A 17,514-nucleotide genomic window follows, 5' to 3' on the forward strand; every position below is an offset into this window, starting at 1 on the left:
AGATAAATGGGCATATTAAGTAATTGTTATTCTAAATTGTCAGAATTTTGGTCCCATTTAGGAGAATAATAGACTAAATTATTTGCACATGCGGAACATCAAAATCTTTACAAAATGATAAGCGAGCATACTTTTCAAAGATGAGCTCAAAGCTACATGTGCAAAATGACAGAATTATTATTGTGATTATACAGTATTTTACTTTTTCTTTTTTTAACAGTCAATGATTCATTTCACACACCTGGCTAATGTATAAAAAATGTACATTTTGTTTTTTATGGAAACCAAGAAAATGTATTTTCAGCAAAATCTATTGACTACTATATAGCTACAAGTTTTGTTTCAAGTAACAATTTATTGGCCACATTCTTTAGTTGTTGCATAATTTTTCACCTTTAACCCATAAACTTCTTGATCAATTCAATATTCTCTAATGAGTACTTACAAGCTGTGTTAAAATAATGCTAAAAGATATGGACTAGAAAGATTTTTTCTGTGAAACAGGAAAAAAACAACGGAATACGGGGACTGCTATATTATGGAACAGTAAATTCATCAATATGTCAAAGTCAAAAATGCTTTGAAAATTATGTACTTGTCAACCAGAGAACAGCCCCCATATGATAGATGTTGCAGTAAGCTGGAAGTAATTTTCAAGATGTAGTGCAGTTGGAGTTTGAGCAACACCTTGAACAAACTTTATTTCACAAGTATGCAAACCGTAAAATTAGTGGTGACACGAATGTTGGAAGATGCAAATTAATGATCTTTTTACTGCATCTAATAATGAAAGGGAATCTATTGTTAGAGAATTACTTTTTTAAAATCAAGCTTTTATATTAAATGTATTTTTCAAAAAACTTTCCTTTTTTTTTACAATTTCTAGTACAATCTATAATAAAAAATACTCAGATGTTGCCTTTTTTAAACTGATCACCAAACATATTTGCCAACCCTAAAAAGATATTTAACACTTTCAATTCTCTCCTCCGTCCCCCAGCACCTCCTACCTCTCCTCTCATTTCAGCAGAAGACTTTGCTTCATTTTTCAAGCAGAAGATGGACAACATCAGATAAAGCTTTGGTCTACAGTCCCCACAGCCCCTCCTCATAACTACTCAGCCCTCCACCTCCATAACCAGCTTCTCCTCCATTACAGAAGATAAACTTTCCTCTTTACTCTCCAGATCACATCTCACCACCTGCGCACTTGACCTGATCTCATCCCACTTCATCCCAAACCTCACCACAGTCTTCATCATAATCCTAACCCATGTCTTCAATCTATCACTAACAACTGGTATCTTCCCTACTTGCCTTAAACATGTCTCAATCACACCAATCCCCAAAAAGCCCTCCCTTATTCCATCCTCTGTGTCTTGCAATCTCCCCATATCACTTCTCCCCTATGCCTCAAAACTATTGGAACAGCATGTCCATTTTAAACTGTCCTCCCTCCTCTCCTCCTGCTTCCTCTTTGACTGGTTACAATCTGGCTTCTGATCGCATCATTCAAACGAAACTGCCCTGACTAAAATCACCAATGACATATTAACCACCAAAGTCAATTGACACTACTCTGTCCTCATCCTGGACCTGTCCTATGCCTTCAACACAGTGGACCATTCCCTCTTACTACAGATTCTCTCATCTCTTGACATCACAGACTTGGTCCTATCTTGGATCTCTTCATACCTAACAGACCAGACATTCAGCATTTCCCACTCACACACCACCTCCTCATTGCACCCCCTATCTGTCAGTGTCCTACAAGATTCAGTTTTAAGACTCCTGTTCTTCTGCAACAACACCTCTGGTCTGGGACAGCTCATAGAGTCCCAAGGCTTTCAATATCAACTCTATGCTCATAACACAGATCTATCTCTCTGGACCCGATATCATCTCCCACAATGTCTGTCCGCAATTTCACCCTTCTTCTCTACTCAATTTCGAAAAATTAACATGGACAAGACAGAATTCAACACAATTCCTCCATTTCACTTAACCTCCCCAACAGACCTATCCATCAAAGCCAATCGCTGCTCACTCTCCCTAGTCCTGCAACCTCGCTGCCTTGGGGTAACCCTTGACTCTTCTTTCTCCCTTTCCATCTCCTGCCGACTGCAACTCAAAAAATATTTAATGGATCTGCACATTTCTTAACCAAGAATCTGCAAAAACACTAGTGAATGTCCTCATTATCTCCCATTCTGACTACTGCAGCCTCCTGCTCTGTTGGCTTCCTTCTAACACTCTCGCATCCCTCCAACCTATCCTAAACTCTGCTGCCCAACTAATTCAGCTGTTCCCCCTGATATTCCCCAGCCTCCCTCCTCTGTCAATCCCTTCACTGGCTCCCCGTTGTCCAGAGACTCCAGTTCAAAACCCTAACCATGGCATACAAAGCCATCCACAACCTGTCTCCTCCATACATCTGTGACCTAGTCTCACTGTACTTACTGGCACACAACCTCTGATCCTCATAAGATCTCCTTCTCTACTCCCCTCTTATCTCTTCTTCCCACATTCACATACAATATTTCTCCCATGCATCCTCCTACCCTGGAACTCTCTACCCCAAGATATCAGACTCTCACCAATCGTGGAAACCTTCAAAAGGAACCTAAAGACCTACCTCTTCTGACATTCCTGCAACCAGCAGTAACCCTTGTTCCACTATACCGCTGCACGACCAGCTCTCCCCTCACCTATTGTATCCTCACCCATCCCTTGTAGACTCTGAGCCCCAAAAGGCAGGGTCTTCTCTTCCCCTGTATCAATTGGTGACTTGAATTGTTCATGATTATTGCACTTGTTTTTTTTATGTATAACCCTTTTCACATGTTAAGCGCCATGGAATTAATGGCGATATAATAATAAATGATAATAAAATTGCCTCTTCAGAGAAGAAAAAGACTCGAACTGTAATGCCACCTATTAGAAGTAACAATCCTAAAAGTTAATTTAAGCCCTTTAACAAGCCTTTCCACATGACTTAAGAAAAACGCCAAATGCCACAGGCAAGTCAGGTATGTCACTCTCCCCAAGGAGAAATGTTACCCCTTAGAACCCAGTCACTTACAAGCAGGCTCTGAGCATTGTTCGCAGGACGACAAGAAGCAGTAACACCTCAATAATATTAAGTTAAAAAGATCACAGGCAGACAAAAAATGCTCAGCAATTCCTACTCTCTGCACAGTGACCTCTGCACATTTTACAGAGAATGCTCACATGATTTTCAAACTGTTGCTTTGCAATCCTGGAGTCCTGGGTTCAAAACTCACCAACAGCAACATCTGCAAGGAGTTTGTATGTTTTCTCTGTGTTTGCCTGGGTTTCCTCCTGGCACTCGAGTTTCCTCCCACACTCCAGAGACATACTGATATTGCTGTGGCATGTACACTTGTTAAATTAGACTAGTAAACCTTAACCTTTTCTAATATTTTATTTATTCAATTTTTGCTTAAATTAATCCTTCTTGACAAAGAAATGCAACATAACCATAAAATGCTTTGTTGCTAAGTAGCTACATGTAGATTCACATCTGTTAAGGAACATGTGGCAATAGCATACAGTATGGTTGTGGGGTGTACGCCTGCTAAATTGGACTGCTAAATCAAGTATTCAAACATTAAAATGTATCCTTTTTGTAAAAGAGCCAAAAAAGTACAACAAAAACAACCACCCCTGGGTACTTACCAGAAATGATAGGGCATGAAAAGTTATGTCAGATGGTTAAAAGCCAGCAATTGATTTTTCTTCAGCAGCAACATTAGGAAAGAGTGTTATTACCTGACGTCCTTGCTTGCAGTGTGTGAAAAATTAAAAATAATTCTGCTATGAAGGTGCTGATACTGCAGTATGTCATAGATACAGATCAATCCAAATCACAGTCTTGGCTCATTCAGTGAACTATATTTTCAGTTCAAGTATTATCCGTGAAAAAACGCCCTCGGAACAATGTTATTCAATGTGGTAGTGCAGATAAACTATTTAAATATAACATATTCGTTTTATACTGTTCCACTTTTTATACTATGACTACGCCCTGGTGAGCTACAACTGCCACATTGTCCTCCATTATGAGATATGCCCCCAAAACCTTATGAACTCCACATTGTTTCCCCGTATGCTGATCCCCCCTATGCCTACAATCCATATTAAATCCCCTCTTCACATTGTCCCCCCACTCCTTATTGATGTTCCTATTTACACTGTCCTTCCTATGCTGACCCTTCTCCATTCTGATCTCCATACTGCCCTCCTTCATAGACAGCCCCATATTGTTGCTATTTGGCTTTAATTGTATTGTTAACGTTGTTTCTTATGACTGTTGTGTTTGAAACTGTAAAGCGCTGTGGAATATGTTGGCGCCATATAAATAAAGATGATTATTATTATTATATTGCACCATCTTCAGTCACAGACTCCCCATATTGATCCAGTTCCCCTATACTGCGTAATCTCCGCACCAAATCTTCAAATACTGCCCCAACTCAACCAAAAAATATGTTACACAACCAAATAGTATGTAAAGTAGAATATTTATTGATAGAATATTTTATAAAATAAATAATTCATAAAAGGAAATGGAGAAAAGACCACCAGGTGGCAGAAGAGTACAGGACAATATCATGGGGTATGTATGTACACAAATTAATTAATTAATAATTCAGATCAAGATAAAATAAGTCATACAGTTCAATACACAAGAAAATTATTTACTGTGAAAAAACATGATAGTGTATAAATAATAAATGACTAATTCAATCAGCATGTGTATCAAAAAGTATAACAATGGATATACAGTATGTATCAGACCAAAATAGTTATACATGCGATGAATAATTGCGTGATAAGCTGTCAAGGCGAAACGCGCGTCGGGAACGTGCGGGTTCAACACGGGGGTATGTAGCTTGGTCAGCCCTTTAACTATTGATATGCATTAGCACTTTGTCTGTGCAGCAGCATTCATATTTGCACTAGCACTTCGGTGGGCTGGTCATTTACTTTTTGATACACATGACACTTTCCTCATCAGTAGTGTTGAGCATTCCGATACCGCAAGTATCGGGTATCGGCCGATACTTGCGGTATCGGAATTCCGATACCGAGATCCGATACTTTTGTGGTATCGGGAATCGGTATCGGGATTAATATCAATGTGTAAAAGAAAGAATTAAAATAAAAAATAGGGATATACTCACCTCTCCGGCGGCCCCTGGACTTTACCGCCGTTACCGGGAGCCGTTGTACCTAAGAATGCGCGCTTGAAGGGCCTTAGATGACGTCACGGTGCTCTGATTGGTCCGTAGCGGTCGCGTGACCGCTACGCGACCAATCACAAAGCCGTGACGTCACCTAAGTACTTTCAAGCGCTTGAAAGACCTTAGGTGACATCACGGCTTTGTGATTGGTCGCGTAGCGGTCACGCGACCGCTACGCGACCAATCAGAAGCTGCGGACGTCTTCTAAGGTATTTCAAGCGCTTGAAAGACCTTAGGTGACGTCACGGCTTTGTGATTGGTCGCGTAGTGGTCACGCGACCGCTACGGACCAATCAGAGCGCCGTGACGTCATCTAAGGCCCTTCAAGCGCGCATTCTTAGGTACAACGGCTCCCGGTTACGGCGGTAAAGTCCAGGGTGCGTCAGAGGGTGAGTATATCCCTATTTTTTATTTTAATTCTTTATTTTACACATTGATATGGATCCCAGGGCCTGAAGGAGAGTTTCCTCTCCTTCAGACCCTGGGAACCATACAGGATACCGTCCGATACTTGAGTCCCATTGACTTGTATTGGTATCGGGTATCGGGTATCGGATTAGATCCGATACTTTGCCGGTATCGGCCGATACTTTCCGATACCGATACTTTCAAGTATCGGACGGTATCGCTCAACACTACTCATCAGGCTTATTTGTCATTGTTACTGCTGCACTACTTGTTGATTTTTTCTCTGTGTAAACTAAAGCCAACAGCTGACCACGCAATTATTCATTGCATATATAACTATTTTGGAACGAGCTGAAGGCTGCTATCAAAGGAACCTGGGCTTCCATAACACCTCAACAGTGCCACAGACTGATTGCTTCCATGACACGCCGCATTGATGAAGTAATTGATGCAAAAGGAGTGCATTTACTGAACATACATTTCAGTAGGCCAACATTCCAGATTTTAAAATAATTTTTCAAGCTGGTGTTATAAAATATTCTAATTTACTGAGATAATGACTTTTGGGTTTTCATTGGCTGTAAGCCATAATCATCAACATTAACATAAATAAACACTTGAAATAGATCGCTCTGTTTGTAATGACTCTATATAATATATGAGTTTCACTTTTTGTACTGAAGAACTGAAATAAATTAACTTTTTGCTGATATTCTAATTTTGTGAGAAGCACCTGTATGTAAAGTGCTGCGGAATATGATGGCTCTATATAAGCAAAGCAAAATAAATATTAAACCGTTGCTCTGCATCCAAATACTTCCATTTCCCACCACCTTTGCTCTACACATGATTTCATTATCATTCACTTCTGCTGTACATCTCTCAATACCTACTAAATGGCAAATAACATAAAAGTTTCTTCCATGGCACTGAGGGAATATAATGTTGTGATGGTAGAGGGAAGGCAATTCTGTAACAGACTCATTGTGTTTGATGAGTCCCCAAGCTACAAGAAGTGAAGGGATAGTCAGGAAAGAGTGATTCCTGTAACATTCTTCAATCCTTTGTGGTATAAAAAGAAAATATAATAATTTACATGGAGGAGCATGTGTGTTATAACATAGACCCTGGAGGAAAAACATCCCAAGTTTTATTTTACTGGAATGGGTAATAATGTGTCTTCTAGCAGCTGAAGGTTGCTGAACACCTCAGCTGTCAGAGGGGCTGGTAAAGTACTGCTTTTCAACACTATACAGCCTGTTTCCCTAGTAAATTTTAGGAAATCTATACTGACGGAGGCTGCATAGGGAGAACAGCGAGACACTGCAAACTGTAACCAAAACCTAATCAATTAATTGCTTGCCTGTTGTTGCTGTAGGAAGAATACGTTCTAGCATTAGTATGCTTGCAGAGGGTCCATCATCTCTCCTAAAGTATCTGGTTTAACAAATAAACATAAAAATAACAAGCTGGAGCATCTCCGTGGCATTGCAACATTTAGTGTTGCAGATTTCAGCTTTCAGCACAATCACTGATGAAGAATGAACTATTTTACTAGGGAGATATGACAACCATTATCTTCATCATGACAATATGGTGGATTGCAGGAAGAGAACTGACACTACAATCTTGAGAGGTCATTTGACACAGTATTAAAGGGGTTGTCCACCACTCAGACAACCCATTCTCAATCCCTATATTTGCTCCCAGTAGAATAATAACACTGATATTCCCTGGCGTCATTCCAGCGACATCGGCACTGTCTCTCCTGGGGTTTGCATAACAATGTTATGTCACTCGAGCCCTGCTGCTCTCTCACTTCCTTCAGATGTATGTGATATGTCTAAAGATGGGGAGGGTGAAGCAGTCGCTCATTGGCCGCTGTGCTCGCTCAACGTAACAATGTTACTTAAGCCCCAGGAAAGACAATACTGACACCACTGGAATGGCGCTGGCACCGGAGATGAGTATAAGTGCTCGCTCACACAAGCGTATAACTCAGATGAGTGCAATCCGAAAAAAGGGGATTGCGCTCAGACCAATGTAATTCAATGAGGCAGTGCAGACCTGCGTTGTTTTTTCTCAGCTGTATTTGCCGTGAGAAAAGAAATCACACATGCTTGATTTGAATCCAAAGTCAAAAGGGAGTGAGAAAAAAATCAGATGGTATACGTGTGAGATGTGTGTCGGCTCACCAGGGTGATATAATTGAAGATAAATGTAATTGTACTCACTCCTGAATAATCTTCTTTGTACTTGTTGTCAATAGATTTGTTTCGTCATAGTTAATCTTGTTAACTGGCCACAAGATGTCGCTGTTGTTTGAACATGGTTAAGAGACTGTGAAATGTTTGTGAGATGTGAAAGGGAGGGTTTTTATAAAAGTAAAAGACAAGAAGAGGAAGTGCAGCCATCTTGAGCAGAGTCTGCAGGAATGATGAGTGTATGAGGCTTTGCTGGAGAGGGATACAGTGACATTACCTCATGACACCACCCAACTGAGTAGAGAGCAGCGGCAGATTGAAGCTGAACTGAATCGGTATCTGAACCTGCCTGGATGCAAGGGAAATCCTGCTGGAAAAACTGCTAAAGAACAGAAGGTGATGGGGACCTGTGAATTGAAAGGTGCTGCATCCTGTGGAAGCGATATAGCACAAGCCTCCACTGTATTGCTCACCGGCTATAAGAACTCTGCAACTGCCTGCATGTGCTGATTGTGTCATTCGGAGCAGACCCGGTGGTAAGAAACGCCAAAAGCCCACTGCGACATCACAGTAAGTAAACATGCACGCATCACAATATATTTTGGCGCCAAGAGACACAAGGCTGGAACAAAACCTTTAGTTAGGTATACTGACTCTACGGACCACGTGCCATGCCATGAGTAAGACCTGAACGGTCAAAATGCTTCAACATCAGACAACTAGGGACCCCATTGTCATCATGTCTCTCCAATTTGGATGCTGGGTTTTTAAATTTGTTATCAATAAAAATTGGACTTTTTACTGAAATGGAGTTTCACGCTGGAGATTTCTTTTCCTATATTGACAAATAGGTGTTAACATTCTCCTTGTTCATAGAGTGTGTGACAGTCTCAGCACTGCACTGACAATGTCAGACACAATTTACAGTAATAATTTGTGGAAAAACGGTCACAGGAGCGCTGGAAGGAAACTCAGACACAAGAATAGGGTTTAACCACAACGCGTTTTGACAGAGGCTCCGTCTTCATCAGATGGGATGATGAAGACGGAGCCTCCGTTGAAACGCGTTGTGGTTAAACCCTATTCCTGTGTCTGAGTTTCCTTCCAGCGCTCCTGTGACCGTTTTTCCACAAATCATTGCTTCCATCCTCCTTTGGAGGTTTTCGGCTGGAGCTGCATTGGGACCTGGCATCCTTTTCACTCCCTGGACTGCCTCCTGAGCGCTCCCCCATGACCACTTTTCACTAACTTTGACAATGTACAGTAATGGCATAGGGAAAGATAAAGTACAGTAATGGCATAGGGAAAGATAAAGCAGGATGCAGCTGAATGCCTATACTGTTGCCATTGACTTCTGCTGTACTAAACACAGTATCCATCATAATACTGTTCTCGAAGAGGATAACAAAAGAACCAGCATTTTAGCCTTTTGTTGCATCCCTTGTAAAATAGATCATCCGGGGTTTTCACTGGACACATTCACCAATAGCAGGAATTGCTCTAAAATAATAAAATAATCACACATTTACTGTTCATTCTTCCCTTTCTAACATCACTGCTCTAGTTATCCCCACCAGTCCTGTTGCTGTCGTGTTAATTCCATCGGTTACCTAAATGCTATAGGCAATTGCTGGTCTTAGCAATATGAATGGCATTTGATTGTGGAAGCCAATAATTGGCTGCAGTGGTCACACGACCAATGGACATAACGCCATCACTGCAGAACTCTCAGGGATTACTGAATTCTGGAGTGGAGGGGGATTATAAAGAAAAGTAATGGCTCTGTAAATAAGTACTCTCAAGAAAGTTTCTATCCTCTTAATTAGTGTTGAGCGATACCTTCCGATATGCAAAGGTATCGGTATCAGATTGGATCGGCCGATACCCAAAAAGTATCGGATATCGCCGATACCGATACCTGATACCAATGCATATCAATGGGACACAAAATATCGGAATGGTTCCCAGGGTCTGAAGGAGAGGAAACTCTCCTTCAGGCCCTGGGATCCATATTCATGTATAAAATAAAGAATAAAAATAAAAAATATTGATATACTCACCCCTCTGACGGCCTCGGCTCTCACTGGTCCAAGCGTCTGCCTCCGTTCCCTAAGAATGCAGAGTGAAGGACCTTCGATGACGTCGCGGCTTGTGATTGATCGCGTGACCGCTCATGTGACCGCTCATGCGACCAATCACAAGCCGCGACGTCATCGCAGGCCCTACACTCACTCATTCTCAGGAACGGAGGCTGCCGGTTACATCGCTAAGGTCCAGGGTCCGCCGGAGGGGTGAGTATATCAATATTTTTTATTTTTATTATTTATTTTTTACATGAATATGGATCCCAGGGCCTGAAGGAGAGTCTCCTCTCCTCCAGACCCTGGGAACCATACGCACAGCACACTTCCGATTCCGATTTCCGATATCGCAAAAATATCGGAACTCGGTATCGGAATTCCGATACAGCAAATATCAGCCGATACCCAATATTTGCAGTATCGGAATGCTCAACACTACTCTTAATATATTGCAATCATCATATTTGAAGCACTGTGTACTCACAATTTTCCTCTCAAAGCAGTTAATTCTTCTGTTTTCCATTAGATCTATCAGGTGATTAAAATCACACTAGTTAAATCCTTCTAAGTTCTATGTAGAAACAGGAAGTCTCTTTTTCCTGCACGAGTCAGCATTAGAACTATAATCATACATTGCTGAAAAGTAATTGGCAAGCCCAACTTCACCTTCTCTTCAACTCCTAATCCAGCTACTTCCCCCCCCCCCCCATGGCTTTTATCTCTCTTCCTTGTTTCCTTTTGTCATTGTTGTAGGATTGTAGTTCTAATGATGACTCATGCAAGCAATAAAAAGATACTTCCTATTTCTACATAGAGCTTAGAAAGATTCAGCTTGTCAGTTTTTAATCATGTGATGTCATAGACCTAATGGAAAACAGAAGAATCAACTGGGCAGAAAAGAGAAAACTGGGCAATTATAAGTACACAGTGCTATATAATATGATGATTGCAAAATAATAAGAGGATAAAAGCTTTGATGGGAGGAGGAGTGCTTCTTTAATTATTTTATAACAACTCCTGCTGTTGGATAACTTTTTGAAAATGTGGAACAATTTTATTTATGGTATATATGCCCAACAAAGCACACCGCCTTTCAACAGAATGGAGAAAAAAATATGGCATGAACAATAAGTTAGAATTCTATAATAGAGGTTTTAATAATGTCTTATCTAAAAAGATAAGTGGTGTACCTATATAATACCTCTTCTATGAATCTATTACATTATTGTAGATTGTACAATTCATTATTGTAATTCTCATAAAAGATAATATACAAGCATAATCCTTTTTAGTCATTTTTTAGTACAACATTTATTTTTATTATGGAGTCACAAATATTGAGTTGGTTTCTTCTTCAATATAGTAATGTCTACATCTCCAGGGCTGGGTCCTGATGTAAAGAACATTACACTAGCACCCTCGAATGGCAGCAATGTGTAAGAACCCAGTACGTACAGGATTTTATGGTGCCATATTTTAGCAGTGTGGTCATTCCATTTTTATGCATTATGTAATATATCAAATTACATAATAATGCTTTAAATGAGTTTAAAATACTCATAGCTCATGAAAAGACAGCTACAGTATGTATTAATTTATGCCATGTTAAAGGAAAGTGACATATTGTTTCCTAACATAATATGCACAGTATAATTATGTCATTTGTTCTTTTCCATGTTCGCTTATGCAGATTCAATACTGTTTAGCCTAATATAAATTTGCATCACTCAAGGAACATATAGAGACCACTTTGGGTTCTATTGACCAAGATTTAGTGATGTAACCACCAGGATTCAGTGACATCACCACCAGACATAAAATAATGAGAAGTTACAAATATTCTTTAAAAAAAGTGAGCAAAAACTCTTCACAATAATATATTTGCATATTATTTTTAGGCAGTTTTTTGCCTTATTTGTATGTCAGTATTTTGGTGCTGTATTTCGTCAGTATTTGGCTACAGTCAGACAAGCCTTATTTTACGATTTATATTGGACAGCATAACAAAAAAAAAACAAGATGGCAGCATGCACTAGTCTTATCTATTCTTGACCCATTTAGTTTAATGGGCTTGTCTAAAAAATAAAAAAAACTCATGCTAAGCTAACAGTCTATATGACATTTGTTTTTAATGGATCCAATATGAAAATGAATTTGGCTTTTTTGTGGGATTGGAAAAAGTGATGTGATATCATCAAGATGTCAAAACAGTCAGGCGGAACACCATACCGACAAAAAAAGGTACAGTGAGTGCTTCTGGACGAAAAATGGTGGATGTTTCCAGACTGTCATCCATACTTAGCTTTTGTAAGCAAAAACCAGAAGTGGCTCCAGAACACAGAAGAAATGTGAATATTTCAATCGATTATCTTTCTGTAGGTTTCGCTCCAGATCTTGACTTAAAAATATTGCTGCAAAATACCGAAAAAAAAACATCCAAAACTTTTCAAAACCATTTCAGGAAAAGAAAATCTCTTCCAAAAACAATTCTATTTGAAAAACTCTTTGGATTAGTTCACTTCAAAAGCATCCATGTGAACATACAATAAGGTCAGCAAACCAGACCACAGCTGTGTTGTATGAACCTGATCTAGACAATGATCATCACAGATACTTGTTATCCGAGGGATGCATGTACTCAAGTCACATATACAATTGGTCAAATGCAACTTAGGCATGAGCACACTTCAATGGACGCAAATGGAAGCCAAGAAAGTTACAAAAAGGAATAAAGAACTGTGCCTAGTTTTTAAGTTGTCAGCTCTCCGTAGTCCTGGCTGGTGTCTGGGGGCTTGAAGGTTCTGGTGATTGGTAGGGGAAATAAGTAATCAAATGTGTGTAAACGGGCACCATCAACTAATACAACTACACTGGGATCACCTAATGCATATCAAGCGAATGGTCAAAAAAAGGGAGAAGAAAAAAGCATATGCATCAAAGAACGGTTCACCAAATAGGGTACAATACAAAATACTTTTTATTGGAAACCAACCACATACAAATCAATTAAAAACATCTAAAAGTCCCATATTGGACGGCAATCAAAGAGTATGGGTCATACAATAATGAGTATAATACTCAAAACCCTCTATTCCACAATATTTCATGCATCAAGTACACTCAGTGTCTTATATATTCCCTTTTAAACAGATAGTACATGTTGATAAATGCCAGTGGGTAACCTAATACAAGTTATAAAATATATGCATGCTGTTATCACAGGAATAGCATGATGTCAAACAATAAATCAAAAACAATTAGATAAAGATATTCAAAAGACACCAAACTAAAGAGAGACACTGGGACAATTACCTCAAAGGGGCCATGATACTTTATAATGTAAGCCCACAAGGGCAGGGTCCTTGCCCCTCTGTATCAGTCTGTCATTGTTAGTTTGTTTACTGTAAGTGATATCTGTAATTTGTATGTAACCCTTTTTCATGTACAGCACCATGGATTCAATGGTGCTATATAAATAAATAATAATAATAATAATGCTGGTAAGACAAATACTTTACCCTAACCTGAAATAGCAGTCGCCCCCCATGAAGCAGGCAGTCAGGCTAAGTAGGGACTAGACCCACGCGTATCAACACATAGAAGTGTCTTTCTCAAGGTCAATTGCAACTTAGGCATGAAGACACTTCAATGGACGCAAATGGAAACCAAGGAAGTTACAAAAAGGAATAAAGAACTGCACCTAGTTTTTATGCTGTCAGCTATCTGTAGTCCTGGCTGGGGTATGGGGGCTTGAAGGTTCTGGTCATTGGTAGGGGGTCACGAGAGACAGACGGCGTATAAATCGGAGTAAGATTGGAGCACAGTGACTCTACTGACAGCTTCATAGAAATACACATGTGGTCAAAATTGTTGGTACCCCTCGTTTAGTGACAGAAAAACCAACAATGGTCACAGAAATAACTTGAATCTGACAAAAGTAATAATAAATAAAAGATCTATGAAAATGAACAAATGAAAGTCAGACATTGCTTTTCAACCATGCTTCCACAGAATTTTTCAAAAAATAAAACTCATGAAATATGCCTGGACAGAAATGATAATGGCTTGTGAAATCTATGAAAAAACACGAGATGCTTAGCACAAGATTTGGCCAAAAATTGTGATTCCATCCACCAAATGTCAAGGTAATCTCAGATCGGATGGATACCTGACCTGACTGCCTAATGTGAACACTTAACTATGGCTAATAACATGGTAAAGCCTGCATTTATAGGAAGGTCAGAACCAACTGTGTTTGGATGTAATTAAAATCACAGCATGGTGAAGGGCAGGGCATTCAAGTCAGAAAAAATAGTACATAGTAAATATAAGAAAACTGACTGAACAGCAATCTAGTCTGAACTGGTGTATAACCAAAAAAGACTTACATAGCAAATAGATCAATGGTTGCACTCAATTGTACTAAAGCAAGGGAATGTGAGCTATATGAAATGTGAATAGCATAATGGCTTGTGAAATCTATGAAAAAATACATGAGATGCTTAGCACAAGATTTGGCCAAAAATTGTGAGCCCATCCACCAAGCGTCAAGGTAATCTCAGATCAGATGGGTGTCTGACCTGACTGTGGCATTATATACTTAACAAAAAAGTGTGAAACAGCTGAAATGATGTCTTATATTCTAGGTTCTTCAAAGTAGCCACCTTTTGCTTTGATAACTGCTTTGCACACTCTTGGCATTCTCTTGATGAGCTTCAAGAGGTAGTCACCAGGAATGGTTTTCACTTCATAGGTGTGCCCTGTCAGGTTTAATAAGTGAGATTTCTTGCCTTATAAATGGGGTTGGGGCCATCGGTTGTGTTGTGCAGAAGTCTGGTGGATACACACCTGATAGTCCTACTTAATAGACTGCTAGAATTTGTATTATGGCAAGAAAAAAGCAGCTAAGTAAAGAAAAATAAGTGTCCATCATTACTTTAAGAAATGAAGGTCAGTCAGTCTGAAAAATTGGGAAAACTTTGAAAGTGTCCCCAAGTGCAGTGGCAAAAACCATCAAGCGCTACAAAAAAACTGGCTCACATGAGGACCGCCCCAGGAAAAGAAGACCAAGAGTCACCTCTGCTTCTGAGGATAAGTTTATCCGAGTCACCAGCCTCAGAAATCGCAGGTTAACAGCAGCTCAGATTAGAGACCAGGTCAATGGCACACAGAGTTCTAGCAGCAGACACATCTCTACAACAACTGTTAAGAGGAGATTTTGTGCAGCAGGCCTTCATGGTAAAATAGCTGCTAGGAAACCACTGCTATGGACAGGCAACAAGCTGAAGAGACTTGTTTGGGATAAAGAACACAAGGAATGGACATTAGACCAGTTGAAATCTGTGTTTTGGTCTGATGAGTCCAAATTTGAGATCTTTGGTTCCAACCACCGTGTCTTTGTGCGATGCAGAAAAGGTGAACAGATGGACTCTACATGCCTGGTTCCCACCGTGAAGCATGGAGGAGGAGGAGGTGTGATGGTGTGGGGGTGCTTTGCTGGTGACACTGTTGTGGATTTATTCAAAATTGAAGGCATACTGAACCAGCCTGGCTACCACAGCATCTTTCAGCGGCATGCTATTCCATCCGGTTTGCGTTTAGTTGGACCATCATTTATTTTTCAACAGGACAATGACCCCAAACACACCTCCAGGCTGTGCAAGGGCTATTTGACCAAGAAGTAGAGTGATGGGGTGCTACGCCAGATGACCTGGCCTCCACAGTCACCAGACCTGAACCCAATCGACAATGTTTGGGGTGATCTGGACCGCAGAGTGAAGGCAAAAGGTCCAACAAGTGCTAAGCATCCCTCCTTCAAGATTGTTGGAAGACCATTCCCGGTGACTACGTCTTGAAGCTCATCAACAGAATGCCAAGAGTGTGCAAAGCAGTCATCAAAGCAAAAGGTGGCTACTTTGAAGAACCTAGAATATAAGACATAATTTCAGTTGTTTAATACTTTTTTGTTACGTATATAACACCACATGTGTTAATTCATAGTTTTAATGCCTTCAGTGTAAATTTACAATTTTCATAGTCATGAAAATACAGGAAAATCTTTAAATGAGAAGATGTGTCCAAACTTTTGGTCTGTACTGTACATATGGCTAATAACATGGTAATGCCTGCATTTATAGGAAGGTCAGAACCAACTGTGTTTGGATGTAATTAAAATCACAGCATGGTGAAGGGCGGGGCGTTCAAGTCAGAAAAAATAGTACATAGTAAATATAAGAAAACTGACTGAACAGCAATCTAGTCTGAACTGGTGCATAACCAAAAAAGACATACATAGCAAATAGATCAATGGTTGCACTCAATTGTACTAAAGCAAGGGAATGTGAGATATATAAAATGTGAATAGCATAATGGCTTGTGAAATCTATGAAAAAACACATGAGATGCTTAGCACAAGATTTGGCCAAAAATTGTGAGCCCATCCACCAAACGTCAAGGTAATCTCAGATCGGATGGGTACCTGACCTGACTGCCTTTGGCCAAATCTTGTGCTAAGCATCTCATGTGTTTTTTCATAGATTTCGCAGAAATTTAAGATCCATGGAACTGTAGCCAACCTCCCTGGACGTGGCAGCAGGAGGAAAATTGATGACAAATCAAAGAGACGGAAAATACGAATGGTAACAAAAGAGCCCAGAAAAACATCTAAACAAAAGGTGAACTTCAAGCTCAAAGAACATCAGTATCAAATCATACCATCCATCATTGTTTGAGCCAAAGTGTTCTTCATGGGAGAAAACCAAGGAGGACGCCATTGTTGAAAAAAAATCATAAAAAAGCCAGATTGGAATTTGCCAAACTACATGTTGACAAGCCACAAAGCTTGTGGGAGAATGTCCTATGGACAGATGAGACAAAAATTGAACTTTTTGGCAAGGCACATCAGCTCTATTTTCACAGACGGAAAAATGAAGCATATCAAGAAAAGAACACTGTCCCTACTGTGAAACATGGAGGAGGCTCTGTTATGTTCTGGAGCTGCTTTGCTGCATCTGGCACAGGGTGTCTAGAATCTGTGCGAGGTACAATGAAATCTCAAGACTATCAAGGGATTTTAGAGAGAAATGTGCTGCCCAGTATCAGAAAGCTTGATCTCAGTCGCAGGTCATGGGTCTTGCAACAGGATAATGACCGAAAACACACAGCTAAAAACACCCAAGAATGGCTAAAAGGAAAACATTGGACTATTCTGAAGTTGCCTCTTATGAGCCCTGACCAAAATCCTATTGAGCAACTTTGGAAAGAGCTGAAACATGCCGTCTGGAAAAGGCAACCTTCAAACACGAGACAACTGGAGCAGTTTGCTCTTGAGGAGTGGGCCAAAATAGCTGTTGAGAGGTGCCGAAGTCTCATTGACAGTTCCAGGAATCGTTTGATTGCAGTGATTGCCTCAAAAGGTTGTGCAACAAAATATTAAGTTAAGGGTACCATCATTTCTGTCCAGGCCTATTTCATGAGTTTAATTTTTTTTTAAATTCTGTGGAAGCATGGTTGAAAAGCAATGTCTGATTTTCATTTGCTCATTTTGATAGATTT

At 39.9% G+C, this 17,514-nt stretch overlaps 1 protein-coding gene across 4 annotated transcripts in view; it reads right to left on the reverse strand.

Moving 5' to 3' along the window:
• Positions 1-17,514, reverse strand: part of HDAC9 (histone deacetylase 9) — a 902,387-nt gene that overhangs the window by 607,358 nt on the left and 277,515 nt on the right. The window lies entirely within an intron of this gene.

Source organism: Ranitomeya variabilis, chromosome 6 (assembly GCF_051348905.1).
Source record: "Ranitomeya variabilis isolate aRanVar5 chromosome 6, aRanVar5.hap1, whole genome shotgun sequence".
Lineage (NCBI taxonomy): Eukaryota > Metazoa > Chordata > Amphibia > Anura > Dendrobatidae > Ranitomeya > Ranitomeya variabilis.